General features: G+C 27.3%; 1 protein-coding gene across 4 annotated transcripts in view; it reads right to left on the bottom strand.

Moving 5' to 3' along the window:
• Positions 1–24030, bottom strand: part of LOC127287260 (paired box protein Pax-5) — a 185608-nt gene extending 161578 nt beyond the window's left edge. For all 4 annotated transcript variants that reach the window (XM_051314096.1, XM_051314095.1, XM_051314094.1 and 1 more), the window contains exon 1: positions 23465–24030. The gene's annotated coding sequence lies outside the window, so the exon portion shown is untranslated. The remainder of the gene's footprint in view (positions 1–23464) is intronic.
• Between the last annotated feature and the right edge of the window lie 1045 nt (positions 24031–25075).

The raw sequence follows: 25075 nt of genomic DNA on the forward strand, positions 1-25075 counted from the left end.
TGAAAATGGATTTCTCTATAGGTATATAAAACCCCAGTGGGAAAGGTTTGTTTATCGTCAGAAACATTGTTATATGATGATGTGAAGTTCAGGTTCAACATTGTATATACACCAACACCTATAAATTTTCTGCATTATAACTGCATGACTTTTGTTTATATATGTACGTTACTGACCCTACTCTATAAATTTTAATCAATGATGAAATAACTGTTTAACAAAATATCACTTTAGTTTAAAGCAAATTTTTGAATATTTTAAATATTTCCTATGAAATTCTCGAAAAAAAGTCCTTTCAAGAGTCAGTTGTTCTTGCATTAGCCTTTTGGGAAACATTATATACTACAAATAAATAAGACCGTTTGTGTTAAAAGTCTTTTAGAATACACTACAAAATTGTTTGTTTCTGTTTGGTTAGCTCAACCAAATTTTTTTGTTAGGTCAACAAAAATACAGTTTTTTTGTAAAATTAAAAATTTTATTCGACCTTATTTCTTTTCTTTTTATCTTTTTTATTTATTTAATTATTTATTTATTATCAATTTAACATTGAATTTATTTTTATCCAATTGAAATATTTGTGGACTTTGAAAAATCTCATCTCCGCCTGGGATCGAAGCTCTGTTTTAAAACTGAAGTTCTGACCACTGGACTACCCATCCTTGTGAGAGATTTAAACTAACTGTTCAAATTATTCAAATTATTCAAATTATTTTTTTGTCGCAACCAAATTTTGGTTAGGACAACAAACGATCATTTGGTTTTTTAGACCAAACAATTTTGTTGTGTTAACCAAATTATTTTGTTGTTGTAACCAAATTTTGGTTGGAATTTAAAAATGTTTAACCAAATAATTTTGCTGGCCAAACCAAATGTTTGGTTGAGATAACTCTACGACTTTGTTTCAGCCAACCAAAACTTGGTTACAAGAACCAAAATTGCCTAACCAAACAATTTTGTTGCAAACACTAAATTTTTTTTCTCAGTATATAGTTATAATTATTTCATCGTATCTATAAATTTAATATAAACTGTAATATCAATTATCAGATTAATATGTTATATTTTTATCTATTTCTAATTTTAAAGTAAAAGATTCTTTTATTAACTATTAGTATTTGTATCTTAATACTTACTAATATTTTATAATCATTCATCAATTCAATGGTACCAAAAAAACTTAATTTTGACAAAAATGTCGCTCATGTATATCTTTTTACTTTGGATATCAGAGAGTTGCAGCTGGATCATTTTCATGCTTTAATTCCAATAACAATACAGTAACCGAATAGACTTCTGTGGACCAGCCTTCATTTTTAAATTACCTGTTACCACAAAACAGGTAAACACCTGTCTTTAAAAAAAAAATGAAAGTGTGATAGAAACTTTTATTTTAATCTATTTGAAGGGAATTACTTGCATTTCAGGAAAAGAAATAATTTGTAAAAAAAAAATATATATATATATATCCCGTGTGATCAAAGAAAATTGAACCTAATTTTATTTTTACGGTATTAAAAGGAAAAAAAATACGGATGTGTTGAAATTAAAAAGGGATTTTAGTGAGAACCGGACATTTATCCCTCTATTTCATGTTGGGTTTATGCGGGGGAATTTAGTCGGAACCGGATACAGAGTCAATTTAAGAATTGTTGACCCCAAATTGAAAATAAGTGGTACTTGAAAGTTTTGTAAATCAACGAATAATTTAAACAGAAAATCCTCCTAAAATCACATGTAATGCTTTATAAGTTAATCTATAATTATATAAAAAAAAGATAATTAGATAAAAAAAAGATGAAGTACTAATTTTGTTAGTAAATACAAACAATTTTTATGGCATATAATTATATTCAACCACCGTTGCTATGGTAGCAGTTACCATGGCAACAGTTGCCAGCAGAGTTCGGAACGTAAATTACGTATTTTTTTATATGTATATTACTTGGAGGAAATTAAAATTTAATTATAATTTTAAATTCAGAACTTTTAATGCAAAATTTAGTCAACGATTGTAAAGCACTAAGCACAATAGTTTAGCGAACGTTAATAATGAAACAGAAAAGGATAGATATATTAGGCTGTGTCAGTTCATCGAGATATTTCGAGTTCAAGTTATGACGTCAGAGGCCTGGAGGGACAACAAACAGACGACACAGTGTTATTCTTATGGGGAAGAAAATTTGTTTCCACTTTCATCAATTTTATTCATATTTTAAACATGGAAAACTCTTGTTGACATATAATAAAATTAAAATGTGTGTTGATAATTAATTTTGTTATATATTTGATTCAATTGCATTGATAGATTCTCTCAATTCGTGATAAAATATAAATTTTGAGGTTAGGGGTGTTTGTTTACTAATCACATTTTGCATTTTAACATCATTATTAAACAATATCCAGTATGAAAGTGGAAACAAATTTTCTTCCCCTCAAGAATAACATTCGTCTGTTTATTGTCCCTCCAGGCCTCTGACGTCACACCTAGAATCGACTCTGACGTCACAAGTGACAGAGCCTAATTATAATTGAGTCTTTTTCTATCTCATGCGAATCTTTTGTAAGTTGGCCACGAAATAATAATAAAGAGATCGCTCTCCACTTCGAAACTTGTATAACGATTGAGCATCGATGCTCGATTAAAATCGCATTACTGCCAACTAAAAAATGTTCAAATTTTTTCCAGTTTTGGTTTTGCTTACAAACTGACACATAACCTCAAAATCTGTTTTTCGGTACACGTTTTATTAATCTGATTAATCTTGCAAGATTATTTAAAAGAACTGTGAAACACATTTATGGAGGTTATGCGCGTCAGTTTGTAAACAACCAAAACTGAAAAAAATTTAAATATTTTTTTTTCAGTTGTTGGCAGTAATGCAATTCTAATCAAGTATCGATGGTCAATCGACATTTTATAGTTCATCTGTTTGCAAGTTTGTTTGTTCTAGTACGATTGGTCAGTTATAAAAAAAAGATGAAAATTTCGTTTGACAGGGTTGGATAGTTGACGATAAAATAGAGAAGGTTGATTGCCTTTATCCCCACTCGTAATTTGTCATAATCCTCGTCAACTACCACACCCTGCTCTATAGTGAAAATTTAGTAACTTTTAATACTAACAGTAAAGTCACTAAATTTTCACTAGAGCAGGGTGCGGTAGTTGACAAAAATTATGCCAAATGGGGACAATGGCAACTAACCGGAAGTTTACCAGTGGCCAGGGTTGCGTATGTAATATACCTCAGGTAAATAACATAGAGTTTTTTACGTATATTACATATGTAAATTACCTGAAATTTTTCAAAAACAATGCATTTTTCTATGGTGGGGGGTATTATACGTATTTTACAAATGTAAAAAACTCATATAATTTACGTAAAAACCTCTGAGTTACGCGTAACTGTTGAACCCTGCCAGTGGCGCATTTGGAATTTTGGTAGGGTTCATTAAGCTACTTCTATAATAACTTTTTTTTCATCAACATTAACAAAATGCAAAATTTTAGTACATATCGAAACCTAAAATATAATTCATAATATAAATTATAATTTCAAGTACAATTGTAAATTTAAAATTCAATTGTACTGTTAGTAAATATTAATAAAAAAAAAAATTTCTATTCCTGCACTTGAATAACACGTTACCAGAAAAAAAAATGATAAAATTACATTATATTTGTCAACTATATACAGTTAAATTACTAACATTTCTAGCAATGTACGTTCTACATACATAAATTCAAGGACGATGGATTATTTTCTATTTCCATACATATTGAAGCTAAAGTTTCATATATAGCTGCAATGTGGTTACGTTTCGGTTCGGTCCATTTATGAATGAAAGAGGACTAGAATTTCGATTAGACACGGAATTGTATATATATATAGAGAGAGAGAGAAAGACCCTCAGCAATGTTTTCGAGGAAACCACAGGCAGACGAGTCAGAAAAAGACAAATATATACAGTCCATCGAACGAATTAGGAAAAGAAGGGGATATTGAACCAATAATCGACCTTATTTCGCTAGATAGTTGAGCGCGGCGAAAAGAGTCAAGAAATCGATCGAGAGAGGCGGACACAAAAAGTATATACTTGAAGAGGAGTAGTCGTCAGTGTATAAGAGAGTATAGATGACTTTCCCATGAGTAGAGGGCGGAGGAAGCGAGCAAGATGTGCCAGGACCAATCAATTGTGCACGCCGGTCCCCTTTTCTTTACTTCTGTCTCTCTTTACCGTTTCTTCTTTTTTCCTCCTCCTTGTCTTCTTCTCTCTCTTTCTTTACAATAAAATGAACTGTCATCAATTTGTCTCCTTTCCTGTGGAAGACGATTGCTTATACTGCGAGCTCTCAACGAAAATCACTCAACATTTATCATTCCAGTATTATTCAAAACTTTTGCAGTTGGATATTAATTTATCTGGAAATTTTTATAATTATAATTATTTAAAAATAAATTAAAATTATGTTTTTTTCACATTTTTTTGGGGTAATTTTATACTAATATTTTTGTAAAAAAATTTTTTGTTCGTCTAATAATTTTAAATTTTAGTACAGATTCTACTAAACAGCATTGGCAATGGAATTTTATCTGTTACTGTTTTTTTTCTCAGTTTTGTGAAAAATCGTGATTGAGATTCATAGTGAATCTTTACATTCAGATTTTAAAACAACTTGGAACAAATATTAAGATTTCGACGGTTTGGTTGCCATTGTCTCCACTCGCTATTTGTCATAATTCTCGTCAACTACCGCACCCTGCTTCAGTGAAAATTTAGTGACTTTATAGTAATTTTTAATTTTAACCATAAAGTGGTTGGTTACCATTGTCCCCACTTGCTATTTTTCATAATTATCGTCAACTACCGAACCCTGCTCTAGTGAAAATTTAGTGACTTTATTGTTAAAATTAAAAATTACTATAAAGTCACTAAATTTTCACTAGAGCAGTGTGCGGTAGCTGACGTGAAATATGACAAAAATGGCGAATGGGAATTTTGGCATTTTTTTTGGTTCAACATAATCTGGCCTATTTAAAAATTTGAAGAATTTATAAATAAAATTCTGTACAATCATCCTATGTGTTGAAAAATTATATATTTGATAAAAATTTATTATATAATTATCCAGTATAGTTTTGTGAATTAAAGAGTTTCTTTCATTCAAAGTTTAGTTTTTTTTTTACAAAATACAGTCAATTTTTTTTTAAACAAGTAATAATAATAATAATCCAGTATTATTTTAAATCGATTTCTTGTACTTTATTAGAGGCGTAGGAGACAAAGGAGCGTCTGTCACATCCGCATATAATGTTGCTATTTGTGTCGCAATAATTGTTGAACAGTAAGTTATAGAGGAGACACATTGTGATTTGATAAGCGAAAGGAAATATTTTTCAACAAAATTTTTTTAAATTACTCTGTGCATATATTAAACTTTGAGAATTAAGTTTTTTTACGTATATAATATGAGTCTTTAAGAGTATCTGAGAGTATTTATAGGAGCAGGGTATTTAATTATCTTGATCAATTATTTGCATCTTCACTTAAATTTTGACCAACGATTACTGACCTAATTTTGAGGTTGTGTTCACCTTTTAATCTGATATTTATTCTAATTTTAAGGTTATATTCTCTTTCTATTGTCGATTCGCCCTAAAATGACCTAAATTTAAAACCCTCTTTTAATTGTGGAATTACCCTAAAATACCTAAATTCAGAGGTTATGTTCGTATTCAATTAATTTCGTTGTAGAATTACACTAAAGGGCCCTTCAAACTTTCTGACCATTGAGGGTTGGTTTCCATTGTCCCCAATCGCTAAAATTCCCACTTAGTAACTTTATAGTAACTTTTAATTTTAACAATAAAGTCACTAAATTTTTACTACAGCAGGGTGCGGTAGTTGACGAGATTTATGACAAATGGCGAGTGGGGACAATGGAAACCAACCTAAGTAGTATAAAGGTGCTTTTATACTTTTTGGTTTTTTGCAGGCGATGAATTTTCATGGCCAAATCACTAAATTTGATTGGCTTTGACAAAAATATTCCATTTCCACCGTGAAAATTGAATGTGGTATTATTTTCTTTTTTTTATTACTTATTACTTTCTTAAATTCTTCGTGAAAATGTATCGCTCGCCGAAAACCAAAAAGGCCATTTGTCATAATTCTCGTCAACTACCGTACCCTGCCCTAGTGAAAATTAAGTGACTTTATAGTAACTTTTAATTTTAACTATAAAGTGATTAAATAACTATAAACTCACTAAATTTTCACTAGGGCAGGGTACGGTAGTTGACGAGAATTATGCCAAATGTCGAATGGGGACAATGGAAACCAACCAAGGCATCTAGTGGTAAAGTTGATAACTTCAAAATGTCGTCTGCTAGCTCTGAAATTTCGTATCGCCAACAAAATTTTAAGCTGTTCCAAAAACATTTTTTTTTTTGAGATAATGATGTACGAAATAAACTTTCCTATAATTATAAATTTTTAAGTATATATCATTAAAACTATATACCAGAAAAAAATCATTTAAAATAATTTTAATATTAAATTTAATATACAGATTTGAATGATTATATATATTACGTTTATTTATAACCGTCGAAATTGTTAATTTATAGACAAATAATTCTAAATAACGTATATAAACCTACTAAAGATGTAAATTAGAGAAACGTCAACTTTAATGATAGAACGTCCAAGCGCCCGTCCTGCCGGCCGGAAGGCGCTTCCTGCAGGACGCTTGGACATGGAGCCGCGTCCGGTCGTCGTCGGTATGAACGCAATTAGTATTTGTGACTAAAAAAGTATTTCAAACAATTTCTTTCATAAAATCAACGTTTTAATCTTATTTTATTTAAATATAAATATAAAATATCAAAATAATAAAAAAATATTTATTATTTCAATATCGTAAAAAATTTCAAATAAAATTAAGTTATTCGTGTCTTTGAATATAATAACTGGCCAAGCGGAAAAATTATGCATATCATTTTTAAAAAATCATTATGTATAATTTAGTCAAAAATATTATGCAGTTTTTGAATAGTGAATTTAAATAGTGGGAACCAGGGTGAAATAGTAGAGGGGTGTAATAGATCATTTATTCAAAAGTTATAGGATGAAATAACATCACTCTACTTAAATTAATGTATACTTTTGGTAAACTGTATCGAGTTTCATTGTTATTCATTCATTATTGTGGAAAATATGTTTAAAAAAAACTGAAAAATTCTGGTCTTTTTTTGTTATTTTAAAAAAAATTAACAAAATACAGTCGTGTCTCCGTACCGTGCAGTTTTCTGAAATTCCGTACAGTGCGGCTCTGAAATCACACCTACTTTAGGCTGCAGTCCCATGGCAGCGTTTTGCGTTGCGTTTTGTCACTAGACCCTGAGTGTAAACATAGCAAACATATATCTGCATCTCTTTTACACTCATGGTCTAGTGACAAAACGCAACGCAAAACGCTGCCATGGGACTGCAGCCTTACACCTTTTCAGGCTCGTCTTTAGAAGTTACTTTGCGGATGCCACACAAGTAACTTCAATTTTATTGAAAAGGAATTTTTGTTTTATAAAATAATTTCACGTTTTTAACAAATATAGATCATTATATCTTTATTCTTTTAATTAACAAATAAATACAAATTTTTAATTATTTATATTTTTTTCTTTACGATCGGTCTTTGGAATACGGCACTGAAAGTTGGTGACGTCATTGCACGGTATGAAATCACGGCAGTGGTTAGCAGGTATACGGTATGGAATCGCACGGTACGGAGACACGACTGTATTTTATTATTTAAACATTTGTTTTTACAGAACCACGTGATAATTAGATATCCCTCAAAAAATTGTTAAAACTCCCTTAGGTAATATAATTCTTGTCAACTACCGCACCCTGTTGTAGTGAAAATTTAGTAAGTTTATGGTAACTTTTAATTTTAACAATAATATCACTAAATTTTCACTAGAGCAGGGTGGGGTAGTTGATGAAAATTATGACAAATAGTGAGTGAAGAAAATGGCAACCAATAGTATCCTGCTTAGGGCCAATGCACAATAGCTTTGTGAAAGTGTTGCCCTTTACAAATGTATATCAAACTGCAGACGACAGAACTGAGTATATTTACACCTTCAGTAAAAAAATTTTCTTCACTTTGAATTTTCCAAAATACACAAAACTGATTGGTTATGTCAAGTATCTGATTCATTGTGGATAACCAATCAGATAAGTGTATTTCGGAAAATGCAAAGTGAATAAGTTATTTCACCGAATGTGTAAATGTACCTTTTTCATGTAGTCACCAGAGTTTGGAACGTAAATAACTATGTTCAATTTACATTAAAACGTCTAAAATGTGACACCTTTTTCCGGTGAGTTTTTAAAGGCATTTACACATCTCTAATGCACACCTCACTATAGTCTTTCGTATACCGAAAAAAATGATAAGGTTTTTTGTACTTGAAAAAAGTAATAATAAAATAATAATAAAGTAATACATTAGGAACCACTCTATCTAAAAAAAACCTTATAGACCTGTGTAATACAACTTTTCTTTTGTTTCATATCTCAAAATCAAAAGAATATTATTTGCAATAATCGAAAATGTATAGTGAAATCAAGAAATTATAATGTCAGTTGTACTATGATGATTTTTACGAGGTCTGCTTATTTCTACAAATATAATTATCGAATTTTTTTTCATCAAGTCAGATGGTATTTATTATCACATAATTTTAACATTATGCTTCGACATATATAATTTCTTCAAGGTCTTTCGATTTTTTTAACTCATTAACGCTCAGACGAACAATAAATTTCTATTGACTTTGAGGATCTCGTTTCTTTTTATAAATGAATACAAAAAAATTAGTATACTCTCTAAATCTGAATCAGTAAAAATGTTTACTAATTTGAATTAGTGACTCACTTTTTGCTTCTGAATTAGGAAAATTTTACTAATTATTAGCAATTTTTACTAACAATTAGTCAAATTTAACTAATTCTAAAGCAAAAAGTGAGTTACTAATTACTAATTTAAATTAGTAAACATTTTTACTAATTGAGATTTAGAAAATACACCATTTCTAACGAAAAATTTATTGCACTTTTAGATTGTATGGTTGATATTTATTTATTTTAAATAATTATTTAATAATATATATGGAACCTTTCACGTCAACCGACCCAAATCTCCATCCAAAAATCTACTTAACAAAAATCAACTATGGCTCAAAATAATCGTCAGCTCATAAAGTGGCGAATTTAAAAATTCATTTTATACTACTACTGTGACAATTTTTTTAAATTTTTTTTTACTGACTCAGCAAACAAATATATTTTGTATAGTGTATTAGTAGGATAATTGGTCACTCTTATGTTTTCATAGTCGCTGATAACACTGTAAACTTGATGGTATCATTTTGGAATGCTACGTTTTGATTCGATATAAGGTATCAAATTGATCCAAATATTTGGATCATTTTCAAGAAATGATCCAGAATATGGGATCATTTTTTGATACCTGAATTGGTATCAATGTATAACTGTCATGGCTGGCATGCTCTTATTGACAAGTTTATTAATTAATTTATTCACTACACTGAATATTAAGATATTAAAAATACTTTTATTATGAATTTTAAGAAAGAGAGAAGCGAAAACTTATAAATTTCGAGCAATTAAATAAGAAAAAATTTATTTCGAAATAAAATGAAATACACTAACCTTTATTTATGTTTATCACATAAGATTTAAGTTAAGTTCACAATCAGAACACTTGAAAATTTTTAATTATTTTTATGGTTCAAATAATTATCAATAATTTATTTATTATAAATGAACAAAATTTAAGCAATGCACGCTTGATAAATATTTCTAATGTGTTGTCAATTAAAGCAAATAATAATTTCCTATTACACAATATCATAATCGACATATATGACATTTGTAAACAAACAGGGTTGGGAAACAAGAGCCCAAACTATATTCGTCAAAAGCGAATTTCAATCCTACCCAACTCTGCTTTGGACGAACATATTTTGGGCTCTTGTTTCCCAACCCTGTTTGTTTACAAATGTCATATATGTCGATTATAATATTGTGTAATAGGAAATTATTAATTGCATTAATTGACAACGCATTAGAAATATTTATCAAGCGTGCATTGCTTAAATTTTGTTCATTTATAATAAATAAATTATTGATAATTATTTGAACCATAAAAATAATTAAATATTTTCAAGTGTTGTGATTGTGAACTTAACTTAAATCTTATGTGATAAACATAAATAAAGGTTAGTGCATTTCATTTTATTTCGAAATAAATTTTTTCTTATTTAATTGCTCGCAATTTATAAGTTTTCGCTTCTCTCTTTCTTAAAATTCATAATAAAAGTATTTTTAATATCTGAATATTCAGTGCAGTGAATAAATTAATTAATAAACTTGTCAATAAGAGCATGCCAGCCATGACAGTTATACTTTGATACCAATTCAGGTATCAAAAAATGATCCCATATTCTGGATCATTTCTTGATAATGATTCAAATATTTGGATCAATTTGATACCTTATATCGAATCAAAAAGTTGCATGAGTTGATCTTAATTCTTGTATCAATTTGATACACACAAGAAAACTGTGTAATGAATCTGAAGTCAGATTTTAAAAATTCAAAATGGCGGATCCAATATGGCGGACATATTTTTAAAGATTCAATGGATTTGCTTGAAACTTGTTAATCGGGGGTTTGTGGGGTCACTGATTACGAATTTGATATTAGTTTTTAACGTATAAAATCTTCCTGAAAATAGCATAGTACTTTTATATTATATATTTTTGAAAAACAATTTCTTCTTCAAAACAGTAACACTAACTGTTTACAATAATGGATAAAATATTGGATATATATATATATATATAAAATAATAATAATAATAAAAATAAAATACAATAATAATAATACACATATAGTAGCAGGTTTTTTATTTTATTTTTTCAATAATAACCTCTTATAAAGGAGTGAGTTACACGATCTATAAATAAAAAAGTATAAATAAAGTATAAAAAATAAATAAAATTATAAAATTAAAAATTAAATATGGCTTTAAAAAAGCATGATTATGACTTTTTCATATTAACGTTATGTTGATATAACAATTAATTATTAAAAAATTAAAATCGAATATGTTTCGATGAATTTCAATTATTATAAATCAAAGTATAAAAATTAATTTTATTTTAAATATCTCCATATAATATCGGTACATATATTAAAACTTGAAAACACGAGACGATTTGAGTCGATACTCGTCTCGGTTTGGTCTAGTTTAATTTAGAAACTAGTCTAGTTTAATTTAATTCCTTTCTAACTGCACTGATAAAACGAATTTATAATGTTATAGTATACACGCTATATATATATATATATATATATATGATTAACTCAAAGAACCTGCGAAATTACAAAAATTCGATTCAAATCTTACATTATAAAGTTGAAATTTAAAAAAAAAATTTTTAATATATTTATTGATAAAATATCAGTTTAAAACTAATTTTTTTGTGGAATATGAAAAACAATTTTTTTAAATAAAGTTTTTAGCAACAAAAAAAAGTCAATAAGAATTGTCTGCGCTAAGAAAATAGAAAATTAAAGAAGAACGAGAGATAACGAAAGGTATGGGGAATACATTCAAGATGCACGGATGTTGACTGCAGTTCGGACATTTGTTTACAATTACGCACACACTAAAATTACACACACATGTATATAAATTTAGTGTGTGAGTAATATATATATATAGCCAATTTATTGTAAGTTAGGTATATATATGCGAATATATATATCTATAGATAAAAAGTTTCATCTTACTTTTAAATATTGCTTCTGGACAATAGTCTTGGTGTGCTATTGAATTCTAATAATGTTATTGATTTGAAAGCATCTCCATTTTATTAAATATGCTATAAAAATATGAAATCAAAAGTTCTTTATATTCTAATTTTTAATATTAGAAAAAAATATATTGATGTAAGATCATTTAAATCTTTTCATTGACAAAGAATTTTCACCTAGATCAGCGATATGTTTCACTAAAATAGAGAAAGTTTTCCCTATTCTAGAGAAATATATCGCTGTTTCAGATATACTTATCGCTATTCCAGGTGAAAATTTTTCGCGTGAGTAGAATTAGAATCAGAGATCAGAGAATTAAAAAAAAAAATAAAATAGAAGAGAGGCGACGAACTCTAGTGAAAATTATGGACATGGATCACATATACAAACACAGACGCAATTTCAATGCATGTAGAGACTGTTAAATGCGATAAAATATTTGACGGTATATTCATCCCAAGTGTGCTGCAGAAAAGATATTACGGGACGAGAGTGTATATACGAGAAGTTGGATAATCTGTGCTTGAGATCCAGTCTCTCCTTCTCTCTCTCACTCTCTTTCTCTCTTTACTGGGTGGAGTATGCAAGTAGGTATGCTGTTACATGAGTTCGTAAGTAGAATAGATAGCTAGGATGCAATCGGGGCCAGGTGTGGCACACAGAGAGTACGCGACTATACCACATAGTCCCAACCAAACCACTACCTCAACAACTAGTATGTACACCAACCTACGTACTAGCAATTCTCGACTATAAATAGATTCGAGCTACTTGTACTCATAGGTATGAGTATAGAGAGACTATAGAATATATAAAGTGCACACGTAGAGTAGAGGTACACCGATCCACTGCCCTCTACGTATCTATATATATAGTGTTTTTCTACTCATATTTTTCTCAGATTCATTATAATATATATTTTCTTCTTAATTTCTATTCAAATAATGAGAAACAGTTTTATGTATATATCTATATACGTAACGAGTGTGACATAAGTGAAAACATGTTCACTTTCTGTGATTCTTCTTACTTTTTTGCATATTTCCTTCAAAATAGAAAACAATTACTCAACAGTTATTTCAAATTCTCAGCTCTTTGTAGAGATGAAAGAAATTTTGTTTAATATTTGACATTAAGTAGGGGAGACCGAGGAGGAAAGTAACAAAAATCAGTTTTTTTATGCTAGCATTAAAAATATTTGTCGGATAAATTTGTCCAATATATTAAATGAAAGCTTGGACATTCACCTTTTAAATAAAATTTGAATTAAACATTTATAATAAATTGACAGTTCACAGTATAACTTTTACGCAAGCTCTTCATCTGTTACTTTCCTCCTCACCCCCGAGGAGGAAAGTAACAGTATAAAATTATGTAAAATTCTTTAGACTAATGACTATTATTAATTAGAAATATTTTTATTAGGAACACATAAAAGTTTAAGTACACTTTATACTTATTTGGCACATATTTGGGACATATTTAGCACATATTTCGAACATTTTATGAATTTAGCTCATTTTTTTTCTTAAACATATTTTATGCTTACCTAGATCACAGGTTTTTCTTAAATAAATCTCTGTTATTCGTAAAATTAAATACGATTTGCTTCAATCATTAGTTAAAACATGGACAATATCGACAACAGGAGAAAAGTAGCGTGTTACTTTCCTCCTCGGTCGCTTTTTTCTTGTATGTCAACAAAAACGTTAAAACTACACAAATGTTAAATTGTTTGTTTAAGCACAACTTAAAGACAGATAATAAGGCTACAAAATAACGAAAGGCATATTTTAAAAAACAATAAAATTAAAGAAATACGAGACTTTGAAAAATTGAACGAAAACTTACTTTTGACGTTTTTTCTGCACGTCATACCGGAATCAGACCTAATCTTTCTTGTCAGGCTCGGACACACTATGGAGGAGGAAGGGGGAACAGTGCCGACTAAAAATATGTTTGAACCATGTCTATCCGATAATTTGTTTAAAAGTTATAAGCTTTGTTACTTTCCTCCTCTGTTACTTTCCTCCTCGGTCTCCCCTATAGACACTTTAAGAAATTTTTATAATCTCAATCTTTAGTTGTTTTAATTTTAATCTTTCCTCAAATTCAATCGAAGCAAACTTTAAACTAATTTTTAATTTAACCCTTAACTTGCACCATGGACCCAATATATAGTAATTTTTTAAGTTTTTTGATAAAACTAATTCGATACAAAAGAATAAATTAACTTCAAACATTAATAAATTTTTAATTTTAACCTAAAAAGTCACATTTTATTCTGCAAAATAAATACCTTTTTTGAAAGTCCTGCTGTTGTTGTTAATTTTTGCTCAAAGAATAATATACATCAAGAGTGTATATTTTTAAATTTAAATTTTTTTCACAATTTTTTAACTAACTTGAAATAAATTAATCCCCGAAAACTAATTACATTTAAAAAAATATTTTGATATTGGTACTGCAGAATCTTGTAAATTATATAAAATATTGAAAAGAGAAAAAAATGAGTGAAGAAGAAATTCGTTGAATGTGATTAGTGCGACGTATTGGATTTAGTGGCTAAAAGCAAGTGTTTTCATACTAGATAATGAATAATTGGGGAAAATGTATGAGGGAACAGGGAAACATTTCAAAGTGGTTGTATTTATAAATTATCTTTAATTAACCCTTAACTGGCACCGTGGGTCTAGTAAACTCGAGGATTTTTTCGAGCTCAAAATTAATCCCTCATAACAAAAGGATATCCCTAGGATATCCCTGAGATATTTTATTTATATAAAATTTAATTCACAGAATATTCTCCCTCGTAGTCTCATAATGACTTTAAAAACAGTATCCTGAGAATATATTCTTGACATCCAGAAGATATACTGAGAATATCCTGAAAATATCTGTGGGATATCCTGACGATATCTATGGGATATCCTGATGATATCTGTGGAATATCCTGACGATATCTGCGGGATATTATCAATATATCCCAAGACACCTTTTGTTATTAGGGATTGAATGTTTCGCTTTTAAATATTTTTTATATTTTAATATATTAGTTATTTCAAGTGCTAATGATTGGAAAGAGTACAGGGCATTGAGAAGTAAAAATCAAAAGAAAAGATATTGGAAAAGAAAGATTCCGAAATTAATGATTATGATTAAAGTTATAATAAATTGTTTACATATTTCAAATGTACAGGCACGAAAGATAAAATATTTATGATATATGATGCTACATAGTATATTTGTGATATATTTCATAAACAAAATGAAAGTTGAAAAATAAAACTTGTATATGAGGCAAAATTTTTTAAGTGATCCAATTAAAAAAAAGAATTTCTTAGATCGAGCTGCAATTTTCATAACATTTAGTACTACGAGTGAGTACTTCGCCCATAAATTATTATTAATTTTTATCAAGGTTTTCCTGCTCTTTCGAATGGTGAACAAGTTTTTTTAAATAATTCAAAATTTACCCCTTTTTTTGAAAATTAAAAATATTTTTGACTGTTTTTTAATAAAGGACCATTTTCATTTATTTTTTTTACCCCTTAAATTGTATTTATATGTTTTGAATAGAAATTTTGTACTTAGAAAGACAATATGTAAATATATTGACATTGGTATTCTTCAACTGTTCATAAAATGTACTAAAAATTTAAAAAAAAACATATTTCCTGGGAGGATATAAAATTTTTACTTTCTTAAACAGAACAAATTTTTTATAATTTCAATAAAATATTAACAAAATGAAACTGTAGGAACAGTGGAACCTAAAATTGTCATAAAAATTCATCACCAAGGCGATGCGATTTAACTATTGTGGAAGCAGCCTAATGGAGTTTTATACATTCCCAACCCTGTTAGTAGAAGACTGGCAGCACAAGAAGTTTCACATAATAGACGTTTCATATTTCGAAAATTTCTCCTTTTAAAAATAAAATTTATTTTACCTTTTATATTGTTCACGATATATTGTTTGTATTATTTATTAAAAATGTGATTGTTTATATTTTTAAAAACTTTGAAAATTGCTATTTGAGTCTATTCTATTATTCAAAATTAAGTTTTCACTGTCGGTGAGTCTAAAAGTGTTTTATGAAAAATGTTTTAGTGAAATTGTAAACAATTTTATTTTTAACACTTTGGACCATTATAAATTGCCATTGAATATAAGGATTAACAATTTATTGAAATTAAAAAGTGATAGAATTTTTAGGTTATGTTATTAGAATCGTTTCTTAAATTTCTAAAGTTTTAATTTTTATCCAATTACAATTTATAATTATCCAAAGTGTCAAAAATAATATTATTCACAATTTTACTAAAAAAAAATTTAATTATAAATCACTTTTTGAATTAAAAATAAATAAGAAAAAATTTCAGAAAATTGTAAAAAAAAATTAATTTCTTGGCTTTATTATTAAATTTTTCAACAAAGTGTTGAGATAAATTGGTTAAAAAAAGAAAAATACGTAATGGTGTAATAATTAAATATATTTTGCAACTCATCATTGTTTAAAATAGGTATTGTTTATTTAGCAGATAAATATATACATGTAAATATATCCTCATATATTCAAAATCTATGTCTTTTTTGTGAATAAATATTTTTTTATATAATTGTTGTAACAAAACTTATTTCTTAACTGATAACTATAAGTCACTATTAGAAATGTTATTTATTTTTAAAAAATAAACTGCGGACAAAAATCCTTCAATTTTAATTTATTTGTACTTTTTACATAAAATAAAAGTAAATTTATACCAATAATTGTTAATAATTAAACTTTAAAATAAAAAAATTAAATAAAAACTTTTTAATTTTAAAATTGTATTGAATTTTGGACGTAATTTTAATTTATAAATTAAATATATAATTTTTTATTAAATATAAAATCCTAAATTTTATAAACAATACAAAATAAAGACATTTCTATGAGAAAACAAAGTGCCCGTGAAATGAATACAACAAAATTCATTATTCAACTTAGAAGTGTTTTTTTTTAAATATATATACATAATTTTACAAGCTTTTTACTATTTACAATTTATTACTGTTTGAAAAGTACGAATTTTCTCACAATAATCTGACTCACAGTTTTTCAGACAAAAACTAACATTATAATTTCTCAAATATTTCATATATATGTGCGGTGTGAAAATTAACACACTGATTTTACATTCAGAAGAAACACTGAGGAAATCGTTTGGTATTACCAAGAAAAATTTTGTTGTCCCAATTAAATTTTTTATTGATATTGAAACAATAAAATCGTTAGGTTATGAAGCACTACCCCCAAAGGAAAAATTTCTTTAATTTAAAAAAACCAATTTCTTTTACTTGTTTTCTTTCATTGAAAATAAAATTTTCTTTGAATGAAAAAAATTTGTACATTAAATCAGAGAAATTCTAACATTGATAAAAGGGTTAAAGAAACATTTATTTGAATTAAATAAAAAATTTCTTTGAAACGAAGATAATTTTTTTTGAATCAAAGATAATTTGTTTGACACAAATAAATTTTCTTTGTATCAAAGCAAAAATTTGTCAAGGAAATTAATGCAGTTATTATTATAACTCTGCAAATAATTTTTATAAAAATTGAAATATGAAAAAGAAAAATTTAAATATAATAAAGAAAATTTTTTGATATAAATATAAAGAAAAATAATTTTTCACCACGATGAAAATGGGGGACTATTTAATGGCTTCATCTATGTGATAATATAATACACAACTAAATATGCTTTGTAAATTTCACTCTTGTCAAAGAGGAAGTCAGTTATCCGTCCTGTGTGTTGTTTTTGAGGCAACTCATTCTACAGAACTTCTATTATTCTAATAACAGTTCAGAGTTAGTGTTAAATTTCCATTGTCCTTTTTCTATATATATATATATATATATATATATATATATATAATGTTAAATTTAAACAAATCTTCACCAACGGTTTTTTGGAAAATGATTTTTGTTTATACTATTTTTGTTTTTTTCTATTTATTTTATACTTCCTTTAAGTCTGCTTGAACATTTAAATTTTTTTCTCCATATCCGTTACTTCAGAACTAGTTATGCAAAATATATTAAATTTTTTATTGATATGAAAAATCTTATATACATGCTTGCTAAATTTCGATTTCGCTTTTAATTTTCCGAAATCTTAATTTATTTATTTATTCATATGTATATGGACAGTGCCCTTTCGTACAAATGTACTTCGTATTTATTGATAATAAAACTATAAATTAGAACTAATTGACACAAAAATAATAAAAACATTATTTTATTTTTAAAAGGGTTTATTATTTTATTATTAAATTCAGTTACCAAGGAAGAGTCATGTGTTGTTAAGACGAAAATTTTATTGAAAGAATTTTATTTTGATGAATAAATTTGTGAAAATTGAATTTTTTTTTATTAACATGTTTATATATATTATGACTTTTTAATTTTTAGACCATATTTTACCCCAATCTGACGATGAATAATCTCTAAAATTAATTTGTTAGAATTTTCATTTTACAGATTTTATTTCATTGATTTGAATTCATCCAAATTATTATACTCAAATTTACTCGAATTTTCATTAGACAGAATATAGTTACTTAAAAGAATTTTTTTATTTTACAAAAAAATATTAGAATTTTTTTCTAGTGAAATTTTTATTTTACAGAACATTCATTTGTTCGAATAAATATCTGTCAGAAAAAATTGTGCAATAATTTTAAATTTAACCAATAATCTCAATTTCATTGAAAACTTGATTGGTTAATTTAAAAAATGCGTACAATTTTTTCTGCCACACTGAGAAAAATATATTTTTAGTCGATAATTCTCGTCAACTATCGCACCCTGCTCTAGTGAAAATTTAGTGACTTTATTGTTAAAATTAAAAGTTACTATAAAGTTACTAAAATTTGGTTGATTTCCATTGTCTTCACTCGCCAAAATCCCTACTCGCCATTTGTCATAATTCTCATCAACTACCGAACCCTGCTCTAGTGAAAATTTAGTAACTTTTAATTTTAACAATAAAGTTACTAAATTTTTACTAGAGCAGGGTGCAGTAGTTGGACGTGAATTATGACAAATAGCGAGTGGGGACAATGGCAACCGCAGTCCAATAAATATAAAATAATAAGTAGAACATCCGAATTGTGCCACCTTATACAGGGAATGGTAGCTTTTTTTCGATACATGGTGGGGAATTAGAATAGTGGAAAGCAAGGTAAAGCAGGTGTTAAAAATATAAAGATATGGTATATTTCGGACGTTCTACTTGGAATTTATCTCCAATAATAATTCGAACAAATAAAAATTCAGCTAAAAGTAAATTCTAGGTTATAAAATTCTGGGAAAGAATAAATTGTTAAATTGTTAAATTATTTTTCTCTGTATTTTTGAGATAATGAACATTCCCACATTCCCCTTAGTTATAGCTGGGACTTCAGTATAGGGTAATTACCCTTTTGGGTGTATGGTAATTTTGACTCTGACCCTACTGATAAATCCAGTGCATATACATATATATATATATATATATATATATATTCCTTCATATATGTATGCATATATAACATTTTAGGGAATATATGTAGAATCCAAACAAAAAAATCTACAGAATTAAAAATTTTCAACAGGAAATAGTATTTACGTGAATTATAATAATTTTTTCACACCGGATCCTGTACGGGAAAAAGCCGGGTCTCAAAATGTTATATAAAAAACGTAAAGGTGTTTTTTTTATCATTTATTATATTAAATGTCTTTTATTAATGATTAAGTGGCCTCACATCAAAATATATAATTATGTTCTGTTAAAAAAAAAAATCTCACACGGAAATTCCCTCTTATTTCTAATATCCCCAAATTGGAAAAATATTTGATAAATATTTTTTTTTAAATACAATTTGTATTCCATTAGTATAGAATATTCAAAAGAATTCTTTCTAACAGGAATTTTTATTTATCAAAATTCTTAATAATCAAAATTTTGCCTGTATCGAATTTTTTAATGCCAGAATTTTTATTAAACAAAATCTTGATTTGTCCGAATTTTTATTAACACGAAATGTTATTTAATAGAAATCTCGTAGAATTTCCATTAAATTGCAATTGGTCGAATAATCAAACGACAGAAATATTTCGGCGACAATTTCAAAAGTTGACCAATCAAAATAACTGTCAAGAAAATTGTGATTGGTCAATTTTAAAATTGGCGCCGAAGTATTTTTGCCGTTTGATTATTCGATTATTTGCAATGTATGATAAATGAAAATTCTGAATTTTAAGATTTCTATTAAATGACATATTTCGTGTTAATAAAAATTCGGACAAATGAAGATTTGGTTTAATGAAAATATTCTGGCATTTAAAAATTCGACTCATACGAAATTCTGTTTATAAAGAATTCTGATAAATAAAAATTCGTTTTAAATAGAATTATTTTGAATAAAAAGTTTGTTTTAAAAAGAAAACAAATGTTTACCTATAGAAAAATGTTTCTTTGATATAGGGGGTCAACGAAATGTTTTCTTTAATTTAAAGAAAATTTATTTGATTTAAAGAAAAGTTTTTTTTCTAACTAAAGGTTTTTTTTAAAAAATTAAAGCATTATTTCTTTAAATTAAACAAATTTTTTTTAAATCAAATAAATTTTCTTTAAATTAAGGAAAACTTTTCTTTGACCCTATAGGTATATATTAAAGGAATACTTTTGTGATTTCAAGAAACATTTTTTTGAGTGTAGTAAGGTAAATCTCTCTTATCGTTGAAATATTAGGAAAAATAATTGTAATTCAAAATCAATAACCTAGAAATCTGAAATTCTCGGCCAGGATAATTTTGAGTAAATTGAAGTTTGTTGTTTATTCTCGATATCCAACTTAAAATGAGTTGCAACAAAAATGAGTCCAAGTTTTTTCTACGTACACACTGTTATGTTTCTTAATTTTTATTTTTCCGAATAATCTCTTATTATTATTTTCCTAATATGTAACATAACCTAAAATTGATGTCAACGAGTTTTCGTTTTATTTTTTCTAAGAATCACAAATCCTAAAATTCAGTAAATGTTTTTTCATCGATAATTAACAATTGTTTTGCCGCAGTTTCTCACTGTAATTTATGAAAGATATATTTAGCTCGTAGTCGTTAAAAAAAGTCTAGAATTACGATTTCGTGTTCTAATTAAATTTCGATTAGATTTCAAATGTTCTCATCTTTTTAAATTTTGAAAATTATTGGGTACGGTTGTAACAACTTTGCGCCAGCAACGATTTTCAGTTGTCGAAAATAAAATTAATTAATGAATTACTATAGTTAATTCAATTTAATTAATTAGTAATAAATTAATTTAAATATAATATTAATACTAATTATTTAAATTAAATTAATTAGTAAACGGTATGGTACTAATTAGTATCGAAATTAGTCGAAGTTTAACTTTTCGAGAACTAAAAATTGTTGCGCATAAATGCAGAGCAAATGCAAAGCAAGTAGATTGTAAGCTATTGTAGAAGTACCTTGATATAATTAGTTGTAGGAGACCATATTGTAATTAAACAAGCAAAAGTTAATATTTTTGAAAAATATTTTTTTTCTATTATTTTGCGTTTTTTAAACTTTCGAATATTTTTTCGTCGCTGCAGTTTTTTTTCTCTCAATAGGATAGAAGGATATTGTAACTATTTTATGGGTACGGTTGTAACACAACTTCACGGAGTATACATTTAAAATCTATTTTTTGAGAAATATTTTTAGGATAATTTTAATTTGTAGTTGTAATCATAATTTTAAAATATATAATTATAATAATTTTAAATTTAACTCCTTAATTGCCAAGTCAAAGATTTGACGGACAAAATTTTTATCATCTCTCTAAATCTGAATTAGTAAAAAAGTTTACTAATTTGAATTAGTGACTCACTTTTTGCTTCTGAATTAGTAAAATTTTACTAATTGTTAGTAACTTTTACTAACAATTAGTAAAATTTAACTAATTCTAAAGCCAAAAGTGAGTCACTAATTTAACACAGAAAATTAAAAGGTATTAAAATAAGCTGCAACGCTGATTATTTTAATCCAATTTTGCTTATTTTAATACCAAAATGGATTAAAATAAGCAAAATTGGATTAAAATAATAAGCGTTGCAGCTTATTTTTATGCCTTTTAATTTTCTGTGAAATTAGTAAACATTTTTACTAATTCAGGTTTAGAGAGATCGGCAGTTAAAGGGTTAAAAAAAAATAAGTATAATAATTATATTATATTTTCAATAAATATAATTATAATAATTGTAATTGAAATGTTTTTTTTAATTAGTGTAATTTAATTTTGAAAAACTTTACACCTCTTTTTAATCTAAACGATTTGAAAATATATTCAAACGAATAGTTGAAACTCTAGTTTTATCTAATCAATTACACTACTGGTTCAGTAAACTGAAATCCTCGATAGTCTGGCATCAGTTGTAGCATTTCTACTTGGATAGCTATAAACCTGGTGTTTTCACTGAGTGCGGATAATATGAAATATATATATATATATAGCGGGAGAGGTTTCGAAGTAAACGATCATGGTTCTAGTGCGTATTAGCTCCTTGTCTATTTTTCTCATATTTTATTATTCATTATTGTTAATAGCGTCATATTAGGTGAATATTTTTACTCTTGAAATAAAAATTATTATTGCATTATATTATTGTTGTAATAATTCATGTCATATTACAAATGTATATATACTCTTAAGTTGTCTACCGTCGGTTAAACGAAACGTTCATAATGTCAACGAACAGAATTTGACATTTTCGATATAAAAATGTTATGAAAAATACATTTTTTTTTATCAAAACATAACTTGAAAATTTAGCACATAAAACCAGAACCTATTTTTTACACACTAATTTAAAAAGTATATCGCAAATTAATACCGAAAATATCAAATTGATAGAAATTTTTATATTCACTTGATATTTTTGATATACTTTTAAATTAGTATGTAAAAAAGTTTTGTTTGAACTAAAATTTATTTGATCTAAATAAATGTTTGGTGTATTTTTTGAACGAAAAGAAGAATTTTATTGAACCAAGTAAACTTTTGATTGATTCAAACAAAATTTTGGTTGATTTAAAAAGAAATTTGGTTAATTCAAAGAAAAGTTTGGTTAATTCAACCAAAAGTTTGGTTAACTATGTATAGCGATACATTTGGTTGATTTAACCAAAATTGTTTAGTTTAGGAAATTAAAAAAAAAACTAAGAAGTGACAAAAAATTGAAATTTTTATATTAAAACTAATCAGAATTCTACACGAAGAAGTACAACATAGAAAAAAAAATGTTTTGTATTAATCTGGAGTCCATTTTTAAAAAATTTAAACTAAAACTATTTGTCGAAGTAGATAAACTTATAATCTTTTTCTATTTCTGATTGCTTGAAAATTATTACAGCAAATGCAAACATTCTGATATATGTTACGATGTGGTGTGGTCTGTATATGTATAATTATTGCTACTTCACTCTCGCAAGCATAAATAACTTACCTCGTTCATATATATATATATATATATATGACTCCCGCGCGTTGATTCTTTCCGATCTTTTCTAACCGCTCGTTGAAATCTCTAGGCCGGTTGAAACTAACTCACTAAATCACTTGACAACATGTTTTGCTTCCAAATTTAAAAAAAAAAAAACGTTTCACACTCAAAAAAACACTTTCTTAAAACACTAAAATTATTTCACTATTAATCTCCAAAAAAATCACTTTATTCCATTTTTTAATTTTCCTACAGTCATAAAAATAAACACATCTCTTGGTTATAAAGTCTAAAAAAAAAAATTCGCGCACAAAGTTTATTATTAACAAGAGATCACTAATAATTGAATAATTCACAAAAAAAAACACTATTCCATTTGAAATGTGAAGTAATTCCGAAAGCACATTTTTGACAACCTAATCGACTAAATTGAATTTTAATATAAGGGTTCATGTATGTCTATTTGTGATGACGTTTTACGTCATTTGTTTTGTCATGGTACAAGAGATCTTCAGCATCTTACCCGCACTTCTCGCAAAATCATGAATCTTATGAAGCGTGGAGTAAAAGGCGTGCTGTCTCAGACAGTACTAACTTAGGCCCCCGGAACAGAGAGGGCCGGTCGCGCTTCACCTCCGTTTTACTGAATCCCCTCCGATCCTCGTACCCCACCTTTTACTTTATATATATATATTTCTGTCTCTACCTTCAACTACCTGTTAGTCAGTATATCTTTCTCTCTTTTAGTCTGTGTCTCTCTCTTTCTCTCAACTTCAACTCCTTTTTTCTCCTTTTTCCCTTCACCTCTCACTCTCCCAACGCAATATGCCACAATGCGCGATTTGTGATATCAGTAGACAAAAACATTTGAGGGCGGGGGTCCCACTTGCTTTGGCTACCTCATTCTACCTTCACTGTTTGATGTACCGCATCCTCTTCTTCCCACCTTCACTTAAATATCCCCCTACTCTTTTATTATTCTCATATATACTCTCTCTCACACATATACACACTCTTTTTTCTCTCTTTGACAATTTAACTTCTTTCCTAATCTCTTTCCTGTTTCATGGTCGTCTTATTAATACAGATACATTCTATTTTCTTTCACTACTACTTACCTTTTCAAACATGCAAATCTCTCATTTCAAATATATATATATATATATATGTTTAATGACTATATATAGAGTCAACAATAGTTTACGATTCTTAAAATTGAGGTACTCTAACATTCAAATTAGATTATGAATAACTTTTTGTATCAATTTTCTCAAATTCTATTTATTTTATATAATTTTTTTGACTCCTTAATCTCGGCTTAATCTCACAAAACTGTATTATGAAACCACGTAAATTAATAAATTAAAATACCTTTTTAGAAGTTGATACCATCCCTAGTGAAAATTCCGAACTGTTTCCGGAATAATCTGAAATTAGTGCGAAACAGTACGGATATGGATCCATATCCGAAATTTTTCCGATTTGTGTATAACTATAATGAATCCGGAATTAATCACGTGTAATCCAAAGTCATTCCGATCAAACGTGTGAATGCAGATTCTAGATTTACGGATTAATTTCGGATTCAATAGAAGTAATTTTGCATATTTATTA

Source organism: Leptopilina boulardi, unplaced genomic scaffold (genome assembly GCF_019393585.1).
Source record: "Leptopilina boulardi isolate dan_hultmark-lab unplaced genomic scaffold, ZJU_Lbou_2.1 LbouV2_368, whole genome shotgun sequence".
Classification (NCBI taxonomy): Eukaryota; Metazoa; Arthropoda; class Insecta; order Hymenoptera; family Figitidae; genus Leptopilina; species Leptopilina boulardi.